Raw genomic sequence first — 23,563 nt, forward strand, 5'->3', positions numbered from 1 at the left:
AACAACAACAGTAGTAATAGCTGTAATAGACCTACACCTTTAACCAACACCAGTTGGTGCCTGAAACCTGTAGGTTTGATTTCAAAATAAAAGCCTGTCGGTTTCTCTGCAGGACTGTACAGTACAGCTGTGATTGGAAGCACAGAGGTGGAAACAACAAAGAGCTCTCACTCTGCCTCCATGTTGGAAGACCTTAAACAAACCAATCAGTGCTCAATATAGTGGAGCCTCCTGTAATTCTGCTGTAATTCCACTGTAGTTCAACTGTAGTTCTACAGTAACTTCACTCTAGTTCTACTGTATTAATTCACTGGCTGTGGCAGCAGATTTATGTATGAGGTTAAATTAATATTTATAAATCCAGAGATTAATGATGGCTGGGCTGATATATAAAGACAAACAACCATTCACATTCACACCTACTTCAGACTGTGGGAAGAAGCCGGAGAACCTGGAGGGAACTCACACAGACATGAGGAGAACACACAAACTCCACACAGAAAGATCTCAGGGTTTGAACCCAGAACCTCCTTGCTGTGAGGTGACAGCACTAACCACCGCACCACCCTAGTAAAAGTCCCAATTTCTAAAAAGTTTCCAGAGCTTTCAGTTGCCTCCTGTGTCCTTCATCAGCTAATGTGATTTGCTACTATTTTTTATTTGAACTCTTAAAGATCATGATCATAACAGAGTTTTTTTTTCTGAGCTCAGTGTCCTCTTCTTAGATTTTTTAACTATGTCACAGTCTTCATCAGCTGATGTAATTTCCTCAGTTGTCTTGGTTTTGAAAGCAAGTGAAGAAATGTTTATGTTAGAAACCTGTGAAAAGCTCATTAAAGTGACAGTTGTGGTCATGTGACATGTGGTTGTATGAAGTGGTTGTGTACACTCAGTGTGTTACTGCAGCAGTTTCAGATCAGTTTAGAGAAGCAGCAGGAACAGAGTAATGAGCTGCTGTGTTCAGAGTCAAAAACAGCAAAACAGCACTTTCTTGTGGTGCTGCTGTAGCAGCTCAGTACTCTCTCTCTCTTGCGTTGTGTAGTCATAAAATGACAATGAATGGTAAAAACATGACATGTGAGCTCTCCACAGCCAGCTCTCAGCACAGTGCTACACAGCACACACTGAAACAAAATGAAATAAATTAAACTTGCTGCACCACCAGGATTAGCCACGACAACATTAAGCTAAAAAACACACTTTTACCCCTAAAGATAACAGTATTTTAACGGAGCTCTATATAAGACAACCCACCTGAGAAGTCTGCAGGGGCCCTTCAGAGTGTGGCGTTCAAATACGGTAAGAAAATATGGTACTAAATCAGCGGTCAATGTACAAAGCAATAAAAACAATTGAGACAGCAATCAACATAATATTAAGACAGATAGTAATGGCAAGTGACATCACTACTCTACTAACTCTGTTACACTACATTTTTCACAACCACTGAACTACCATATTCCTACGCACAGGTGCACCTGCAGAACTCATTGTATTACGCCACAGCCACAGTTCAGCTGAGAGAGTCAGAGAGAGCTAAACTTCACTGTGTTTTGATGGGAAGATGAAGCTCTGAAAATATTCTAAATGAAGTTAACATTTAAACAGATAGTGGATTGTTTTATCTTTTAAAAGTGTCTAAAACAACACTCTGAACACAGCAGCTCATCACTCAGCTACTGCTGCTTCTCTAAACTGATCTGAATCTACTGCAGTAACACACTAACTATACATAACCACCTCACAACCACATGTCAAATAACCACAACTATCACTTTAAGAAACCTGATAAAACATTTTATTCATTCATATTTATATGTTCATAAATATTTTCTGTGCAGGTTATTTTCCAACACAATGATCATAAGGCTGCTTCAGTGCTTTGTCCACACTGAAAGAATAAAACTAGGGAAATGTTCAATCCTCTGTTTATTTTGGCCTCAAACATGCACTGAGAACTGGAATCAGCCTATTAAATACTGATGTCTGTGTTTGTCTTTGAACAATGCAGCTCATCCTCATTTGATAAAAGTCCAGAAATAGATGCAGCAGCTGAAGAAGTCCTCAGAGCTTTTACTTCAGTAACACCAACAGTACTTAAGCATAGAAATACTGTGAGTATATATAGATATATATATCTATATATAGATATATAAATATATATATCTATATATATATATATATAGTTATAATAATCTACAATTTCCATCATTTTGTAGCCAGCGATAATGTTAATCAATTAAAACTTTAATTAGAGTATGAAAGAAAACATAGACTATAAAAGTACTATACTTGTATTTACTATTCATATTTTTATAAGATCCTCATATGTGCTGTATTAAAAATCTTAATTACTGAAATGACTACCTCTGGTAGTAAATGTTGAGCAGGAAAAACGTATTGTCTGTCTCTGAAGTAGGAAGTATCAGAAAATAGAAATATTAAAGTGAAGAAAATCTAAATAAATACAGAACTGGAGTAAATGTACTTAAATGTCCTCAGTGGTCACTGCCTATATGTCATTTCTACAGATGTCAGTGAGGCTCACAAATACACAACTAAACAAATACACAACTGCAGAACTGCAGAGCCAGACATTAGTAACTGAAACAACATAATCATCAAAAACAGCGTTGGTCATAAATGAGTCAGAAAACAACAACAGTTCTCTGAAGTGGACAGAGAAGAAGCAAAGTGCACAGACAGTGGAAAAAAAACCACCCACCCCTCCCGGAGCTTTACTTTGAACCGCCGAGTGATCCATCGCTTCAGTCCCAGACGATCTTTGTGAGGCTGGTATTTGCTCCGTTCACCATCAAACAGGCGAACCACAGAGCGGCCGCGCGGAGGGACGACGAGCCGATACCGAAGATTTTTCTCTAAAATCAGTGGGAGATTATTCGTCTGTGTCCTGGAACATACCCATGGGAATGTGGACTGGAGCTACTGCGATGAACTAGCGTCGAAAGCAGAGCCACGTCCCCGGGAGAGAGTGAAGGAGCGGGAGGAAAGAGAGGTAACGCAGGATCAATCCAAAACTTCACTCCCTGCCAGCGGGTCTGAGCCCGAGTTTCAGGCTTCGTCTATGCACTGGAGCAAACGCACTATTTCGTGTTTACGACTTTCAGCGTTATAATAGACACTGCATTTTAAACTTAGTTTTATGTCTGTTTTTAAAGCAGCCCGTGTATGTTTAACTCATATAACAGTGTGTGTTTGGGTCGTGAACACAAATCACCATAAACCACCGGGAATTCTGCGAACAGATTTTTTTGTGAGTGAATGTGTTGGCGCCAGAGGATAGACGCATCCTCCTGGCTGCTGTCGTGGAAAAAGTTTGTTTTAGCTTCGCTGCAGCGCGAAGTTTGGCTGTTTGTGTTGTTAAAATCTCAACATTTGTCTGTAACCCCCCTCACAGGTCACAGATACCTGGATTAAAACAGTGGTTGTTTATCTGGGAGCATTTTACTGCAGTTTGGTGAAGATATTTAATGTTGGTCGTTTGTTAGCCGCATTCCTCGGATAGCTAACTTTGCTGCATAGTTTACACAGCTCGTCTGCGATTGCAGTGAAGGTTATTTAACACGATAAAGGACCTTCTTCAGTCAAACCATATCGATTTCAACCACTTTTTAATCAATAGTCACATTTCTCACTAAATCTATACGATGCCAACAGGCTAACGTTTAAACTGTGGGTTAGCAGTGTTTCGATGCTAGCTCTTAGTTAGCATCACAGGTACAGTGTGAGACTTACGTTTAGTCAACAGGTCTCAGTAAAGCTGTTAGTTGTGTTGTACATCGGTAACTTAGTTGTTTCATTGCTAAGTTAGTTGTTAATGTTGTTATGAGGTCGACTAATTTTTGGAAACAAACTGTAAATGTTGGTTTTTTATCGTTCACTTTGTTTTTCAGTCTGTAACCAGAGTGTTAACTAACCTCAGTTAACTAACCATTGGTGAACTGTAACTGCGTTTATTCAGATTACAGGTGAGGTACCTGTATTATACCTGTAATATTTCTACCTCCACCTCAGGGACATGTTGACGCCTCTGCACAGCTCTCACAGCTTTAGTTAGTTCACAGATTGAAACATATGATAAAATAAAATATGATGAACTTATAAATAAAACTTCAGAAAATTTAGTTAATTGTCAGAAAGTTTGTCATCTGTAGTTAAATGTTTATATAATGACACATTTCCTGGCTGCAGCTCCTCAGTGGGAAGATTTACTGCTTTTACTTTTATTATTGAATCATTTAAAGTATTTTCTGAGACAGTAGGAAAGAGTAAAAGTACCAACACGAGGCCATAAAAATGCTCCGGAATTTATGTTAGCTGAATATGAAGAAAAAGAATATGAAAAAGTTTACTACTATAGGTTATTGTGTCATCTGCAGCTGGATGTTGTTGATGACTATATGACTAATTTATTTGTGTGTCTACACTTGATAATCTGTATTGTCCAGTGTTAAAATAATCAGTTGCAATTAGAATTTATGTTTATAGGTAATTATCACATGAAATCAGGGCTCATTATGAATTCAATTAATGATTGTGTTTTGATTGTTTGGTTAATCTTTTAGTCTGTAAAATATTAGAAAATAATAATGAAATATAAAGTTTCTACTCCCAGAGTCCAAAGAAATCCAGTTATTGATCGAACTATAAATTGAGGAATCTGTGTTTAAATGTTCTTGACACCCGCTGGATCTTTCTTCCCCCCTGGGGCCCCAGATGGGCCCTGTACCTCAGTTTCTGTCTTGGGTTTGGGTCATTGATCGATCTCTAGAATTATCAATAAAGCCAGAATAACCAATAAAACAGCTGATTGATTAAGTTTTAGTTCAGGTTTTTTCTCTGTTGATTTGAATATTACTCAGATTTTATAAATATTATTAATGTGAGCAGTTCGTTAACATCACACATCAGTTGTTGTTGTGGGGTTAGTCCACAAATTAAAACACCTGTCAGACAAACAGCGACAGCATCACCTAGTCTCTTTTTGTAGGTGGTGGGGGCAGGGCCACAGATCCTAGTTTTAAAGCAGAGAGGTCAAAGTTCACTTTTTGAGTGCAGCTGTACAGATGTGACCTCAGTGTTGTTGTGTTGTCCAGCTCTCATGACTGCAGCTCCTCGTTAATATAAACCAGGCGTCCTCTTGTTAACTCAGATGTGCTGATTGGGAACCAAGAGGTCTTCATCAGCTGCTACACGTTCCTGGAAAACCAGAACAGTTCAGTGAAACCTGTAGGGGTTCAGGATTTGGTAAATGCATCTAAACCTGGGTCTAAGTCAGTCAGCTGAACCTGAGTGGGTCCTGGATGTGGGTCTCAGTTCTGGTCTGAATGAATGTGGAGTCTGAGGATCAGTGATGGATTTACTCAGGTGCTGAAGGACAGTTAAAGGTTATTTTCTTTAGTTTCTGCTCCTCCATGTTTCAGAGGGACATATTTGACTGTAGCACATTTACCTGACAGCTGCTCTGAGGTGAAGATTCACTAACTACAGAACAGAATCAGAGCTGATGAAATATGAAGCTTTGTGATAAACACGTCCAGCTGAAATGATTGATCAGCAGAAAATGAATCTGTCAGTAATCTGATCATAGTTAAAGCTTCAGCTCCTCATGTGTGAAGATGTGCTGCATTAACCTTTAATAATTTAAATCAACTGTAGTAATTGTGACTTTAGATAATTGTGACTTTAGATAATTGTGACGGCTCTCTTCTGAAGATTTACAATGAACAAAAACAAAATAATCAGCTGATCAGTAGACCGGGGTTAATAAGTTAACAGTATGCAAGCACACTTTTCTGATTGTACCTCTATATTTGTACTTAAATAATATGTCAGTGTAGTACACAGAGTATTTCTACTGAAGTCAAGGATCTGAGTACTTCAACACGTGGAGTGTGTTTGATTATTGTCAGTGGTGTGAGGTGTGAAATCCTCCACCCTGCTGAGGTGTCCATGAGCAGCTTCTCCTCTGCTGGAGGATGTGACAGGTTCACATGATTGAAGAGCTGCACTCTTCATCATCATCTGCACTCTTCATCATCATCTGCACTCTTCATCATCATCTGCACTCATCATCATCATCTGTCAGTCAGCTGTGATTACTGAGTATACCCTTAGTGGCTGCTCAGGTGCATCAAAATCAAGCGCTCCCTGTTCACACATGGACTATCTGACCATTCACAGGCCTTTATAACTGTTTTCATTGTGTTTCCTACAATGACTAATCCTTTTTATTTAGTTGTGATTATTCTTATAATTCATTATTGACTCCAGTTTTATTTATAATCAGTTTTTTTGTTTTATTAACCAAATAAGTCAAATAATAATAATAACTTCCATTTTAATCTCAGTGTTGATTTCAGACAAAACCATGAAACTCTACAGTTTGATTAAAGTCAGTCAAGTCTGGAGGTTTATTATTATATATTATATAATATATTATTATTATTATTATTATATTATTATACCCTTTTTTCTACAGATCTGGGATGTACTTATGGTGGTAACTGGGGCTGGAGGGGGGTGGGGGGTGGGGGGGGGTCTGTCTCCTCACGCCGTATTTTTTAAAAATAATTTGTGATGCTCATGTCTGTTAAATACATGTGAGATGATCGTGAACTTAAGCTGTAAACCTGTTCCCGTGTGATTTGACACGTTGTGCAATCAAACATTTGTTGTTATGAAGTTATAACATGCACAGCAGTGTCTAGCCAGTCATTCCCCTAAACTCTCCCTCAGAGACCGACAATACGGATTAAAACAGCTGCCGTTTACCTTGTCCACAACAGCTCTGGTCAATATCCAACTTCTCTCTCCTTCAGAACTGTGTTCCCGCTGGAATCCATCTCGTCTGGTAAAACCTGAGTCTCTTCAGTTAAAATGTGTTTCTGTCCTGCTACACGTATTTCGTTGAGTTAAAATCATTCGTTGGCCATTGCAACATTTATGTGCAGGGTGTTTTCTGATGTGGACTGGCCTATAGCATCGCTTTAGTAGCCAGGGCTGGTTGGCAGCGGGTCATTAAAAAAAGGTAGTGCGATCACCAAACTTTTTTCGGACAAGATCTTGTTGTGAACATGGCTGCACTGGTCAAAATGTAGACATTATTGCAGCATCCGAAGTCCCCCTTTTGAGCATTTTATTGATATTCTAGCTTAGAGTAGACTGACCATAAAGAGACTGGAATGGAATGAAAAGTTTTTATTTTTAACCCTGTAATGCCCGACCCCAGAAATAATGGACAGAAAATTCTGATTTCTTGAATCTGGAACCTTTATTTGGCCCTTTCACAAAATTTGAAAAAAAAAAATTACAAAAAACTATTTGCATATAGGTTTTTCCAAATTTTATACACGATTTTACTACATACTAAAATGCAAAAAATTATGTAATTATAACTTGCTTCAACAGATTAAGTGTTCATGTTAGAATATTACAAAAAATTCAAAGAAAATGTCACTGGAAAATCGTAAAAATCGCAGTTTTCTTTACCTTGATCCAGTGAGTTGGGAACTATCTGAAGGTGGCCAACTTGGATTGTCCCATGTACTGTGTTTGAATTGTTTTAGTGATAAAGATATCCACCAGGGGTTGGAAGACAAGTATCAGATTGGATACAAGAGGGTTTTGAGTGAAGTTTTTACCGTAAGGTGATGCAGTAGGTCTCAGAAATGCTTGTATCAAACTTGATGCATTTGGCATTATAGGGTTAAGTTTCCTGTAGAAAAGGTATTGATCATCCTATAAATAGACAGATACACTCGGACTTTTGTTCTAAGGACAGTATGAAGGTACAAAAAGGAGGGTTCTGTGGGTCCTGATCCTGATCCTGTAGGCCCTGGTCCTGTAGATCCTGATCTGTAGATCCTCCATGTGTTTGTCCACTGTGTATCATTCAGTCTATACTGGATCTGTGACAGACCCTGTTCAGTCCTGATCTCTGTACTGGGACCAGACCATTGCCCCGGGAGAGTCCAGTTAATCCAGGTGGAGTCACAGTAAGATCTGATCAGGGGTTGTAGTCAGTGCTGACAACACAGGTGATTGATCATTGATCTGCAGCATCAGTGTAACTGTGTGTCCTGTTGTTGATGGTCGGGTTCAGAGTTCTTCTCAGGGTTGGTAGTTCAATTCCCAGTCCAGCACCTCGCATGTGTTAGTGACTTTGTTCAGTTCGTTGTATTAAGAATTAACGGTCAATTATTGATTGACTGATTATTTTCTGTTTTTGTTGAGAGCAAAATGTAAAATTTCATTGTGTCAGAAATGAACATGATGAGTGGATGAAAATCTGTCATGTGTTTGTTTTCATGTGTTTCAGTTTCCCTCAGTTTGTTTTTCCTTCATCTGTTTCTCCTCTTCACATTCTCCTTTTTTCTTTCTTCAGTTTCACTGTTTTTGCCTCTTTATTAGAACCAGTAAGAAAAATAACTTAGAAAATGTGTTTCACATTTTAGTTGAGACTGAACATTTCTTTGAATATTGAAAATAGTTCAGATCGAGATCTTTGTTTCTTTTCTTCACAGATATTTTCTCTTTTTCTGTCTTTCTCTTTCCTTAACACCCCCCCCCCCCTCCCACACACACACACACACACACACACACACACACACACACACACACACACACTCACTCACTCACTGACACTCACACACACTCAGTTTACCTCCGCTTGGTTTTCCTTCTCCTGGGAGTCTTTTCAGTCTTGGAGTCTGAGCTCGGGGATCTCTCATTCCTCTGCTCTATTTCTATCCCTCTCTCTCTTTTTTTCTCCTCCATGTCTTCTTTTCTTCCCTCCTCCACCTCTCCCTCTCTTGGAGCGTGTTTCCAGTCTTGGAGGCTGAGGATCAGATTACTCAGCGAGTCTCGGAGGCTTTCTGGCGAGGTGGCAGTGGTGGAGGGAAGAGGGAGGGAGGAGGTAGGGAAGAAGGGAGGCAGATCAGGTTTCACATCTCCAGCTCTCCTATGTCTGCCTCGCCCCCCACCCCCCCGGCGGCATGGAGACAGAGTGGCTGAGCCGGGGAGGAAAACATGCAATCCACCCCCTCCTCCCCCTCCCCCTCCTCATCCTCCTCTCTCCTCCTTCTCCTCCATACGTCCAGCCTCTGCTGCAGCACAGCAGATAAATAAAGGCAGTAAATGGGAGCCGAGCACAGAGGGACGATTCTTCATCTCCTCCACCTCCCCCTCCGTCCCTGCAGAGATATTTTATATCCTGCACCGTGTGTTTTCATTCTTCTGGATGTGTGGCAAAGGTGAAACTGATTCAGACTGAGACAGACTGAGATCAGACCTGGACTCAGAAGTAGTTGTAGTAGTAGTAGTAATAATAATATTACCAGTAGTAGTAGTAGTACACAGTGAAAGCTGGTTTAGTGTTAAAGAGGTAAATTCAAACAGTGTTTAAGGTAACTAAAGTTTAATTATCCATTAATCAGCTAATATCCTTCACAGCATCTTACAGCAGGACATGATCCCTAAAGTGTGATAATTACAACAGAACATCAAACTCTGAAAAAAACTGTTGTGTTAAACTGTTATCAAAAGAGTTGCTGATTGATTTTGTGTTATTGAATCAATTGATTGATCATCAGAGTAGTTGGATTAACTCATGGTGGATTAATGGCCGACTTGGTGAACAGTATGACATCTGAAGATGTCTCCTTCAGCTCAACATGTTTCAACAGTTTTCAGAAATCAAAACTAATGATGAGTAGATTCAGTCATCATGCAAATGATTGTTAGCCGCAGGACTGATCATCTATAGTAGAAGTAGTAGCAGTAGTAGTAGCTTCTGCCTCTTGAATTCTAATCAAGTGTTCTTATACTCAGTCACTTATGTCAGTTACAACCAGTTTCATGTTTTCAAACCAGATTTAATGTTTTGGTCATTCTGCGACGCCTCTGACTCCAGCTGAAGGTTGAAGCAGCCTCCATGTTCACCAGCGGCTCCAGTTGTCCTTCAATGGTATTGATCTCTGCTTTAAATACACGCAGCCCATCCCAGTGAATAATTCAGATGGCTTCACCACACCAGGGACAGACAACATCCCTCACTCTAACAGGAAGTGGGGCTGGGGTCTGCCTTTCTTCACTGTTGAGAAAATAAGATTATTTCTGGTTGTGTGTGATTTTGTGTGGTCATGTGACAGCAGCGGACTGCATTCCTCTAAAGTTCAAAATCTGAAGGGTTCACCACATCTTTATGTAGAGCTCACAACAAAACCACATCACAGAACAATGGACTGTAGAGGTCTGACTGTAGGAGGTGAACAGCTGATCTGACCGTAGGTCTGACTGTAGGAGGTGACCATCTGATCTGACTGTAGGAGGTGACCAGCTGGTCTGACTCTAGGTCTGACTGTACGAGGTGGCCAGCTGATCTGACTGTAGGTCTGACTGTAGGAGGTGACCAGCTGGTCTGACTGTGGTTGTTCTCTCGACTGTTGTTCCTTTACCACACATTTCTGCTCTGCAGGATTTTGTTGATGTAGGAGCTGAAGTTGTGTGTTATCACTGTGGTGATTGATTCAGATTATTTACATTTCAAGAGCACAGAGAACGTAAATCTGTACGTCACATTCATTATGGTCACTGATGTGAAGAGAGTCATGTCATTGCCGACAAACATCTGTGTCCTCTGTGATATTATCTGGAAATTAACTGATGATGTTAACATGATCCTTTGTCTCTGTCTCTCTGCTGCACCAGAAAACCACGACTCACTATGACAACTACGATCTGTTTGTATGACTTTTATCATCAGGTTTCACTGATGAACCAAATACTTTACTTTTTGAAGTGAATTTTTCTTTTAGTTAAATTTTAATTCTGTTAGAAAGCTTTTAGAGATGGGCCCAATCCGATCCTATATCTGTACCAGATTTGATTTTTTTTTTTTTTCTTAAGTTATTTTTTTGGCCTTTTTAATGGCTTTATCTGATAGGTCAGTGAGAGAGTGACAGGAGAGAGAGAGGGGATGACATGCAGCAAAGGGCCGCAGATCGGATTCGAACCCAGGGCCGCTGCAGGTAGGACTAAGCCTTAATGGTATGCGCTCTACCAGGTGAGCCACCAAGGCGCCCCACCAGATTTAATATTGACATCATTCACTGTTCGGATATTGGACTGACAGGGCCGATCCACTTACTGGTCCATGTTCCAGTCTGCAGCTTGCACTGGACCATGAACCCGCCTTAACATAACATGAGACACCTAACCAATTCAGATTCCATTCCACATCTGACCATGAACCCTCGGCAACTTCAGTGTGTAACTTAGTGGGCAAATAAAATTAGCTGTTGGTTTGACTAAACTGTCCTTTGTTTGGAGATATTTTAGCCTGGAAACACAGAAAAGCAAGACAGCTGCTTGTAATGTGTGTAAAGCTGCCGTGCTGAGGGGTGGAAGTAGGGTTGAATTGTACAATACAACCAATTTAATCAAGCACCTGCAGTGGTTTCAGGTGAAACAGCAGCTAGCAAAGGGACAAGACAACACCACCAGGCAGCAGACTCGCACTGATGCTTTCTAGAAATGCGATAAACATCCAGCAGACAACTCAAAGGCTGAAGGGATCACAGAGAAGTTGCTCCATTTCATTACTCAATGACCAACCACTATCTGTCATGGAAAATGTTGGATTTCGCAGCCTGTTGGAGCACTTAGAGCCCAAGTATAATCTGCCATCCAGAAAATATATTTCAGATATGGCTTTACCCGAACTATACAACCGAGTGTCGTCACTCATCTTAATAAGAAATGCTGTGTGGTTTATTTAACCTCATGATATAACCTTAAACACAAAACCAACAATAATAATATTAAAGTTAAAAGAGCTCTTGTATCGGTATTGGCAATTGTGTATCGGAATCGGATCGTAACTGAAAAAATGTGGATCGGCCCATTTGTAAAAGCTTCATAAACTAAAATCTGTTACACCAGATGATGGAATACCCAATCACATGTAGTCTGTTGGTTTGTTCCAACTGACTGATTCCTCTGTGGATTGGCTGGAAAATTAGCTGAGTAAATCAATGCTCATGAAGCAACAGCACAAACCACCATGTTACAGATCTTCTATGTTGTTATGAGAAGTGTCAAACTGTGACGGGCCGCTGCAGTTTAATTACTGGGAAACACCAGGCTGGTTGGTGTCATGTTGGGTTGCAGAGGGTGGCTTACATTAGCAGTGTTAGCACCAGCAGCCGAGTGTGGCTAATGTTAGCAGTGTTAGCACCAGCAGCCGAGTGTGGCTAATGTTAGCAGTGTTAGAGGAATTTGCTTTTCCTTTCTTGGTAATCCTGCTGCCTGATCATTCAGTGCGTCTCTACTCAGCTGTTGAGTTGGGAAGTTCTCCAGTTGTTAATGAGTGAGGCCAGATGTTGTGGTTGTGGTCAACATGGCTGATCTAGGTGGTGTCTGGTGTCATTGTGTAAATTCATGTTGGTTGTTGTTGTGCAGTATAAGTGATTCTTTCATTTCAAAGAAGAAGTTATCTTGATGAGCAGCTGTACAGTCACCTGACAGTCACCTGACTAGTTTGATGTCTGTTCACTGTGAATTGAAGCTGCAGTGATTCAATTAATCAATTAGATTATTGACAGAAAAGTAAATATTGTGATCATCAGTTTATCATTAATATGTTTGTGTGTGTGTGTGTGTCTACGTATATATGTCTATCTATATATATATATATATATATATATATATATATATATATATATATATATATATATACACACATATACACACATATATACATATACATATACATCAGGTCAGTCTTGTTTTCATGTGAGTAGAAACTGACATTTAACCATCAAACCTGTTTGGAAGAAGAGAGGTTTGAGACCAAGATGGTGTGTTAAAGTTTTAACTCACTGTGTCTTAGTGCATTAAAACGGTGGTCTTTCTGTGTGGTGGGCTGGGATCCTGCAGGGACATGGTTTCCAGGCAAAACAGGACCCCGCAGTAGGTGGTTTTATATTCTTGGCAGTCCTGCAGGCTGCAGCTATGAAGAAACATCAGTCCATCACACAAAACTCATCACTGAGTTTTCCCACTCTGCCGGGCTCCTGTGAATGCAGCACCCCTCCCCCTTGCTCCCTCTTTGTTTCTGGTATTTAATTTCAGTTAGCTCCGGCTGCTGCTGGACTTTGACGGCATTAGTCTCTCCTCCCAGTCACCACACTCGTCGCTCTGCTCTCGTCTTCTTCTGTTGGTTTTGTGAAAGCTGCTGGCTTTAACCGCTGCGATCAGGATCTGAACGCTTTGCTTCCACTTCCTGCCTCCATCCAGCCTGCCATGCACCCGGACTGCCACACACACAGGCTCTTTGAGGCCTGCAGTGGCCGTTTTCTGGGATGTCCTGTTAGCAAGAGATGATAAAACGATGCAAATCTTCAGATGTTTCCTGGCAACAAGATGCTGTTGGACCAACAGCTACAGTAACACCTGTCTCACAAAGAGTAACACCAACCTTACTGACTAAACGTTGATATAAAACAATGAAAAGAGATCATCACAAAGCAGAGAGGCAGCAGCACTGAGACAGTGTAAGTCTACAAACCCTCCTCAGACAAGCAGCTGCAGAACAGGGGTGTGTTTATGAACTGTCACAGCCTGCATAACTGTGAGGACTGGTTTCACAGCTTTCCCCTCAGACCGTGGTTTCATACCTTCAGCTGACACGTCACTGACCACACAGGAATTTATATTTAACCATCAACTGCGTCAGAGCTCAGACATGGAGCTCTGTCTGACTTCAGTCCAGAGAAAACTGCCGGGGTTCGCTGTGAAGAATGTGGGGAACAATTAAACTTTGTTTTGGACGTGTTCAGGGACTTAATCAACCTTGAGAGCAGACTGGTCATCTCTGTCTGCAGGTTTGAGTAGTCAGCACTTCAAGTGTCAGCACTGTCTGTGTGTGTGTGTGTGTGTGTGTGTGTGTGTGTGTGTGTGTGTGTGTGTGTGTGTGTGTGTGTGTGTGTGTGTCTATCTGGCGTAAATGATAAGGTCAGGTGTTTTGTTTTTTTTTTTAAGATATTTTTGGGGCATTTTGTGCCTTTATTATTTGATAGGACAGTAGAGAGTGACAGAAAAGGGGCAGAGAGAGGGGGAATGCCATTCAGAGTCGGACCAGTTGGGAGTCGAACCGGCAACTCGCCTGCCATAGATAGATACATAATATATTATAATCTGTGACTCTGATGAGGTTAAAGTGTGGAGAGAGAGGGGTGACCCAATAGGTGAGTGGTTCGGGTTTGTACGACATGAGCACTGCTTCTCTAAGCAGGCGAGTGCCAGTTCAACTCCCGACCAGCCCAACTCTTTCCTACATGTCTCTCCCCCTGTCTTTGCCCATTTCCTGTCACTCTCTACTGTCCTGTCAAATAAAGGGAGAAATGCCCAAAAAATATCTTTAAGAAAGAGTATGGACAGAGAACGTGGAGGTCTCAGACATGTCCAGTGAGATGACCTCAGTGCTGCTGTTTTCCTGCTGCGTTCCCTTTAAATGTGTGGTCGCTGTGTGTGAACAGCCCAGAGAGATGTTACTGACTGAGTGCACAAACAGGAAGATCATCATCCTCCTGCTCCTCCTCCTCATCTCACTCCAACTTGGTTTCTGGATTTCATGAAACTCTGAACATCTCCACATGTTAAAGGTTTGACTGAAAGGTGTGCGAGGAAATAAAACCTCTGACATCATCAATCTCCTCCCACCTTCCTCTGCAGCTCATTTTCCGGTGGTTGAATGAAGGTTTAAAATGTCACCTGTTGAACATCAGATATTATGGAGTTTACATCAGTTTATCAGGAGTTAGACAGCAGTAGGTGACTGAACAGTAAATAACTGTTTAGTCGTTGTAGGTCATAGAACTACTGAAGTCACTGTCATCTGAACTTTGACCCTTTAACAGCTGTAAATCATGAGTGTAAAAAACCTGTCTTTAGAACAATGACAACATTTCTAAACATGTCTTTATTGGTTGATATATTCTCTGATGTCAGTATATCTGCACTGAGGTGAGAAGCTGGAGCAGCTGGTCTCAAAGACTCAATGATGAGTCAGTCATCAGACTTGATGTTTATGACAGTATTCCTGGTCACGGTCATGTGTCTTTGTTTTTTATGTTTAATAAAATCAGGTGATTTATTTGAAAAATAAGGAATAAGTGTGGAGACAGATGTTGTAAACACAACTTACAGGTATTAACTGTTGTACATCTTGGTTTATTCTACAGTTTTCAGAGCTGCTGTTTCCTCTTTTGATGATAAGTGCATCATTTACATTTCCCTCCGCAGGTGGAGGTTTAGTTTGAGTCCATCACTTCAGAGCAGGATCTGGTTTTCCCTCTGTCTGTCTCTGCGCCTTGGCACCACCTCTTCATCCATAAAGGAGGTGTGTGTGTGTGTGTGTGTGTGTGTGTGTGTGTGTGTGTGTGTGTGTGTGTGTGTGTGTGTGTGTGTGTGTGTGTGTGTGTGTGTGTGTGTGTGTGTGTGTGTGTGTGTGTGTGTGTGTGTGTGTAAGAAAGAGACAGACAGGGTGGCAGCAGCTTTTTTTTTTTTTTTGCCAACCTCGTGACTGCTCTCAGCCCCCGTCTTCGGACATCTATTTTCTCCTCGTCTGTTCTATAATAACTCAGCAGCTGAATGAGGTGGAGCTGAAAACACACTCTGTCACACACACGCACACACTGAAGCTGCTGGTCAGCTCATCAACAGTTTCCACAGTGTCTTGAGTAGGTTTTCCAGCTGTGTTGTTGGTTTTGGCAGCAGCAGGGTGGAGCTTCTCAGCTGATCTCCAGTCAGTTTGTTCTGTTTGAACCCACAGTGTTAAACGTCTCAACAACCTTCAGTCTTTAACAATTTGACTCTGTGCTCCAGAGGACGAACTCTTCACGATGTAATGACACCATGATCTTTCCTCTAAAATCAGGACAAATTTTTCCATTTTTAGCTCCACATCAGGTTAGACTAAGAAGAGTCTGATTATCATGTTGGTTCTGTACAAACCAAACAATAAATAATTTGGTTTGTACGAAACATTTCAGCCAGTTGTACATTTCTGGTGTTTCTCCTCTGAGGAGCTCTGTGCTGTCAAAGAAAAAGGCCTCTGTCACAGAGACTGTCGGCCACACTGCTTCACTTATCTCCTCACTAACAACAAGCACAGACACACTGACATCAACACTGATCCAATGATGAAGCACACCCAGAGTCCTGGAGGAGGCTCTGCAAGACTATAATCAGTCCTCAAGGGGGTTTAGTGGTCTTAAAAAAGGTGGCATGAGTCAGCATGAGGATACAAGGAGTCATTGGAAGTAGGACTACATGATTCAAAAGTGATTTGCTCCATGTCTGGAGATTATGATCTTTAGGCGTCTCTGTAGCACCACAATATTTATGCTGCTAAAAAATACATCAGTGTTGTGACACATTTTATCTTCATCAAAAAATATCATCTCCAGGGGTTTGGATGCTGTGTTAAGCTGTATTGTGATTTAAAATTGTGATTTCAATTATATTTTGATTAATTGTCCAACTGGACAATAGGAAGCAAGAAGAATTGACAGGATGCAAGGAGTCACTGATAGGCCTAAGAGCAGTTCAGGATCTCATGAATGAGGGTCCATTGATCCTTCAGGGGATTTAGTGGACTTCAGTGGTTCACTAAATCCATTTTTGGTGTGATTGAGGCTACATCCACACTACTACTACTGACACTTGTCATCCGTCCAGATGAGCGTTTTAGCTCCACATCAGAAACGATCTGTGTCCATACTAACACACCTGAGAACAGAGACATACATGACCACTCACAGACACTGGGCGTACGAGAGCCGGTGTAAACAGGAAGCTGATTGTCTACTTGCAGGTGTGCTCAGCTGATTTTTGCAGTAAATCCTCTGATGGAGGAACAGCAAAAAGACAGTTGTAGAATTCAAATACAGAACTGAACTGAACAACAGCTGCTGCAAAGACAACAAGGTCAGGAACACTTCATTATCCATGTTTTTTCACCACTGGTAGTCCAGGCTGAGAAGAGCCAATCAGGAGCCACCATGGGTGTCTATGTCATCCTTTCCGAAGGTCTTTGTTTCTGTTTTAGTGGTCTTAAAAAAGGTTTCAGATATACTGAGGTTTTGAGACAGCTCCAATGATCGTTGAAGGGGTCTAGGCTCTAATGGACTTGATGGTGTGCAAGGGGTTTTTGTGGTGGTGAGCAGATTCTACAAAGGGGTTGTTAATGGTTTTTAGTTGATTCTAAAGGATAGATACATGATCTCTTGGTGTTAGTTTGCTTCACTGATGCCAACAGGCTCTCACCTGGTGATTCACCTGGACTAACCACACTCTTCACTCCCTGCTTTGAAAACAAAGATACTTTTGTTCCATGTTGAGTAGAGACCACTGAGTCCTGGATGTTTTTCTTAGTCTGATCATGTAAGTCACGACATGCTTGTTTCTTCATCTCTGTTCCTCAGGATGGTGTTTGTGATGCTTGTCTGATCTAACCAGCTTCCTCTGCTTCAAGACTACATTTCCCATGGAGCCGTGCACCGACACACACACTGTTCTACCATGGAGCCACCAGTCAGGTATGATAACACACTCTGCAGGTCCCTGTAGTCAGTGTAACGTCTGCAGGAAGTTTATTGTGGTCACATGAAAAACATTCTCACACACACACACACACACACACACACACACACACACACAAACATTATTCTTTTGTGGGCATAGATGATTACTTGATTATCCAAACCCCCCCTCCCTGGCCTCCTCTTTGAGGAGATTAACCCTTGACCCCAGGGCTGAAGGCAGTGCTGTCCAATCAGGAGGCATCCTGGCTTTTAACTGGGGCTCTGATTGGGTCATTTGAGCTGTCATCTGGTTTGATTAATAACCACAGAGCAGGAAGAGCTGATTACACGGAGTCTGGAGGCTGCATCTGGATCTGAGAGTGTGATGTAGGTGAAGTAATGCCTCATAAAGTAAGCGTGTGTGTGTGTGTGTGTGTGTGTGTGTGTGTGTGTGTGTGTCATAGGTGGAGTGTTTGAGAAGAACGTCTGGAATGTGTGTCTGTCTGTGTGTGTCTTGGAGGTGAAGTTATGCAGGGCAGCAACATTTCTGTAGAATTCATTTAATGCTGCAACACTGAGTTGATAAATGATTAGTTGATTGATAGATTAGAAGTAAAACAAATATTCTCCATTGCAGCATCTCGCATGAAAAGGGTCAGCTGCTTTGTCATTGTTACTTAAATATTTTAATTAAAATATTAAACCAATGTATCAACGATTGATTGATCGATCACAAAAGTAAAGAGCAGATTGTCAGTAATGAAAATGATGGTTGGTTACAGCCACTGATTGACATGACATTAGACTTTTGAGTGGATGCAGATCACAGTTGTTTCTGTTAGAGATGTGGTGAAGAGGAGATTAAATCTAGTGACGGTCTGAAAGGAGTCTGGTTCTGTCTCCATCACCCAGACACCGTGGATGAGTCTGTGGAGGGTCAGGCCTTATTGTGATGTTGTTCTCAGACTCATCAGCTGTGATGAAGTCAGGCTTTCCTCAGAGCTTTCTGGAGAATGTGATTGTGTGTTGAAACGAGGCAGATTGCTGCCTTTGTTTCAGACCTTCAAACAGAGCCGGTCAGTCTGCAGCACAAAATCACTCCCATATGTCCCTCAGCAGCCCCGCCCCCACCGCCCAGCACACTGCACTCTCTTACTGCAGCCCGGCTTAGATCAGATCAGGACCAGGCCTGGACCAGACTGGCCTGGATCGCTGATGAGGTCGACTGCAGTTTTTAACTTCACGTGGTTTCAGACTGAAAACAGAAAATTAAAAAGTGTGTTCTACACAGAAATGTGTGTTAGTGGTTCACCCACTTCATGACACTGATGTAAAAACCACTTCTTCATGACTGCCTGTGTGGACTCGGTGTCCTGCTGCAGAAGGAATCTTAACCAATCAGATGCCTCCTGATGATGACGATGATGATAAAGAAGAGTGTGAATGTCTGAAGAGACTGAAAGGTTTTAGCAGTCCTGGACAAACCGTGAAACAGCTCAGCTCATTACAACAAGATATAAAGACTTGGCTACAGGATATAAACAGTGTCACAACATCTAATGGTTCATATCGTCACATCATCGTCATCATCAGATCATCATCAGCATAATCATCATCATATCATCATCATCATCAACATTATTAGCATTATATCATCATCATCACCATCATCATCATCACAGTGATATTAAAAATAGATAAGTAAAGAGAAACTTGGATTGAAGAGGCTGGATCGGAGAACAAACCTGACGAGTATCAAAATAGTTACTTATTACTTATTTTTCAGTGAACTAATCAGTGAATCTGCAGTGGTCTAATGTCCTCTGTGGGTTGATGATAGAATAATAATTTAAAGCCTGTGTTTCAGTTTGAGATTTGGAGGTTGAGAGAGCTTTTACCAGGTCAGATGCTGTTTGATTGAATTATGGGAAATGTAGTCTCAAGTGTGTTTGGAGTTTGACCGCTGTTAGAAGATAGAAGTCAGGATATCTGAGATCTGTGCTGCTTCAGTTCTGCAACAACAGTCAGCCCTATAAACACTGTCTGTCCGGCCGAGTTCCTATTTGAAAATCAAGTGACTGCTGGTTAACACGTTGTCTTCATGGACCACGTTTCAGTCTGTTTCAAACTTGCTTCATTGTGAATTCAGCTGAATTAAAATACTGTAAATGTGAGCACAGAGAGAAGGAGAGGACAGATAAAGTCCTGAAACCAGCTGACACTAGACTGAAACCAGCTGACACTAGATTGAAACCAGCTGACACTAGACTGAAACCAGCTGATACTAGCCTTAATGACGATACAATGTGATGTCATAAATGTGCTAATTAACATCATTTATCAACTTTCCCAGCAGCTACAGCGATTTTCTATTACCAGCAGTTGTTTAAGTGATTTTCAACCTCATCCTCAATTTCTCACATGGTCCAGACATAGAACAGGTTTGGACCTGGTCTTGTTTAGTCTGACTCAGCTTTACTGAGTTAAATCCTGAATCACCAGAGTCTGATCTGTAACTGTTCACACTCACATCAGGCTGTTTGACTCTGAGAAGCTGCACTAAAGTTAGGTTATCACAGCTGTGAGTCAAGGCAGACTCACATCAACATGCTCACACACACACACACTCTCACACACACACACACACACTCACACTCACACATACTCACACACACAATAAAACACAGCCCTCCTCGTGGTCTCAAACCAGATGCCATCCCTCCTGTCTGAACTTGTCACTCATCTCTCTCCTTTCAACTCCTCGACCGGCTCAGCAGACATGTTGAGCAGGTCAGTGTGAAAAGTTTGGAGGTTGAATGATCTGATTTTAGAGCCTCTGATTGGCTGATGGTCCTCAGAGCTTTAACAGCCTGTTTTTCCTTTATGCTTTTCTCTGAGTGTTTCTGTTTTCACTTTGTCTTCATCTCCACTTGGTTTTCTTGTTCACTTTTTCTTATTTTGCCATTTTTGTTCAACCATAACTTTTTCAATTTCTGCACATTTATTCTTTCTGTGTTTTCTGTTGCTTCTTTACACACAAACATGTACAAGGCCACAAAAACACTCAAACACACATGGAGATATGGAGTGATGGAGTCAATAGAGGAGGAAGGGCTGGTGTTGATGACCAGCGGATCAGCTGAGGACAAGTATAGTTAGTTAACAGTAGTAAAGTTTGTTAACAGAACATTAATTAACTCCTCCACTGAAAGTTTTAGTTGAACGTGGTTCAGTGTTTTAGTCACTTTTTGAATTTTCAATAATAAGTGGAGTCCTCAAATGTCTGTGCTCACATCATCAATACGTTAGTGATAAATAAATGTTTATCAGATGACGTCATCATCGTGGTGTTAGCTCTGTGTTTCACAGAACGTTGTGATGTTCAAACATCAATTTTAAAGTTTGTAGTAAAATAGAGTTTAGCGTTGAAGGAAACAATGTTACAGATCAGTCGATTAATAAGGGAAATAATCGGCAGTTTGTTTGATTGATTGATTGGTAGCTGCAGCCTTTGTTAGTGTCTGACCTCATTAAACTGATGCAGTGGAGACAGTGGTGTTCCCAGTAGCAGCAGCTAACTGGATTAAATGGGAGGAACCCTCCAGTGTCCGCTTCACTCATCAGTGTGATTTATGATCATGATGTTGTTTTTATGGTCTGAGTGTGTTTGTCTTATGACTGACAAAGGCGACACTGTGCCAGTGATGGATAGACCCGTTTCTATGGTGATGAGGTGATTAAAACACCCACGGGGTCTGGACCACATCTGATCACTTTATGGCTTTATGACTGGACGTCTGCAGAGTCCACAGGGAGACCAAGCAGCATCAGGACCAATATTGATATTCACAATCAGTGATTGGTTCATGTTGATTGAAACAGCTGATCCTGTTTGTCATGACTTCACATGGGGAACCTTAAACCTGATGCTGTAACACAATAACTGCACAAGTAAATCTGCAGTTTGTAGCTGCAGGTCTTCTGTTATCTCCTCTAATCACATTACACTTCTGCCCACTCTCTGTCTCACACACACAGACACACAACTTGAGGCTGTGTGTGCAGCTAAGTTGCTAAAACCAGGCTCAGATACTGCAGAGGTCTGGGGTTCAGTTCCCTCTGAGCTCACCAGACTAAAACCAAACAGGTGTGGAGCTGTGAGTCTAAATTAAATTTAATTTATAACAAGAGCTGCAACTAAAGATGATTTTAATCCTTGGGTCAGTGAACTCAGATGAACTAAAAGCTTCACATGTTTAAAGACTGAAGATGATCTTTTCACAGCTGAAGAAGCTAGAACCAGAGGATTCTGACATTTATTTCTGATCAGAGTGAAAACAATCAATCAATTGTCAATGGTTTAGATCTGTGGATCAGGAATCAATTCACTGACTGATCACTGCAGTGTTGAATCCATTCTGTAACATCTGGAGGATAAACATTGATAAATGAGTACAGAAACCAGTTCAGACCTGATAACCTTCCGTCCTTCATCATCATCACCATGTTTACACCTTTGTCAAGTGATGGCTCTGTAAACACATTTCATTTAAACCCTCAGGTTGGTTACAAACTGTAGCTCTTGGTCTGGACTTGATGATGTCACATGAAACCGTGGTCAATATATTTTCATTATCAACAACAATGCCTGCAACTAAGAAATATACCCATGATCAATTACTTTGTTGATTATATCTTGTTAATATTACATGTAAGAAGCTGACCCCTCACATCTGAGAAGCTGAGACGAGTAAATATTTGTCTAATAAAGAAATAAAGAGTGAATCAGATCTAAGTTATAATCTGAATAGATGGTTCTGAAATAAAGAGGTTAAGTTATAGATCAAAGATCATTTCCATTGGACAGGTCTTATATTTGAAGTCAGTAGTTTTGTTATCTTATAGATGAAGTAAGACACTCTGAGGTTGAGGGTTCAACTCCCACTTTTCTGTTGTCTTAGGTTTAACAATCATCCACTAACTGATGTGTCATTATCAAACTGTAGAAAAAGAACATTTGAATCTGGGGATTAGATAAAGGATGGTGATGAAGAAGAGGAAGATTAAGATGAAGGAAACACAGAGGCAGAAGATGAGGGAGGAAGAGTCCTGCAGCGCTGCTCACCGGGGCTCAGGGTATTCTGGGTATTCTTATGCTAATCCATCGCAGGGGATGAGGTGCAGAGCAGCCAAGCAAACAATGGCAGTGGAGCCAGAAAGTCTGGCCTGTAGTCTCCTAGGCCCTGAGAGGCACGTCAGGCAGGGAGGCTGCTGCAGCACCCAGAGGCCCGCCTACAAGGAGGGGCCCCTGGAGGGGACAGGGAATGGGGCCAAGGTGGAGGAAGAGAGGGGGATGAGGAGAAATGAGGAGGAGGAGGAGAAATAAAGAAAGGTGGAAAACTGGAGAAGGGAAAGCAAGATGGAAATGGAGAATGAAGGAGGAAAGAAGAGACAGATGAAGGGAAATGTAAACAAAGAGGAAGATGATGAAGAGGAAGAACAGTCCAAACATTATGAAGATGATGATCTTTTCAGACTCCTGAACTGGTTTTATTAAATCCTTTATTTGAACAGGGTCTCGCACTCCTCCATCACTTCTCCATCAGGCCTACATCTCTCATCTGTCACTTCTCCATCACTCCTCCATCAGGCCTACATCACGCCTCTGTCACTCCTCCATCACTCCTACATCAGGCCTACATCTCTCATCTGTCACTTCTCCATCAGGCCTACATCGCTCCTCCATCACTCCTCCATCAGGCCTACATCGCTCCTCCATCGCTCCTCCATCGCTTCTCCATCAGGCCTACATCGCTCCTCCATCGCTTCTCCATCAGGCCTACATCGCTCCTCCATCGCTCCTCCATCACTCCACCATCAGGCCTCCATCGCTCCTCAGTCACTCCTCCATCAGGCCTACATCACTCCTCTGTCACTCCTCCATCACTCCTACA

At 41.5% G+C, this 23,563-nt stretch overlaps 1 protein-coding gene across 4 annotated transcripts in view; it reads left to right on the plus strand.

Annotated features, from left to right (window-relative positions):
- The first annotated feature begins 2,775 nt into the window (after window positions 1-2,775).
- LOC139615444 (bone morphogenetic protein receptor type-1A-like) overlaps window positions 2,776-23,563 on the plus strand; it is a 42,240-nt gene continuing 21,452 nt past the window's right edge. For 3 of the 4 annotated variants that reach the window (XR_011687373.1, XM_071473412.1, XM_071473415.1), the window contains exons 1-2: window positions 2,776-3,016; window positions 17,511-17,624. The gene's annotated coding sequence lies outside the window, so the exon portion shown is untranslated. The remainder of the gene's footprint in view (window positions 3,017-17,510; window positions 17,625-23,563) is intronic. The other variant, XM_071473413.1, reaches the window with a different exon arrangement.

Source organism: Trachinotus anak, unplaced genomic scaffold (assembly GCF_046630095.1).
Source record: "Trachinotus anak isolate AG129_WGS33_773 ecotype Australia unplaced genomic scaffold, CSIRO_AGI_Tana_v1 ptg000052l, whole genome shotgun sequence".
Classification (NCBI taxonomy): Eukaryota; Metazoa; Chordata; class Actinopteri; order Carangiformes; family Carangidae; genus Trachinotus; species Trachinotus anak.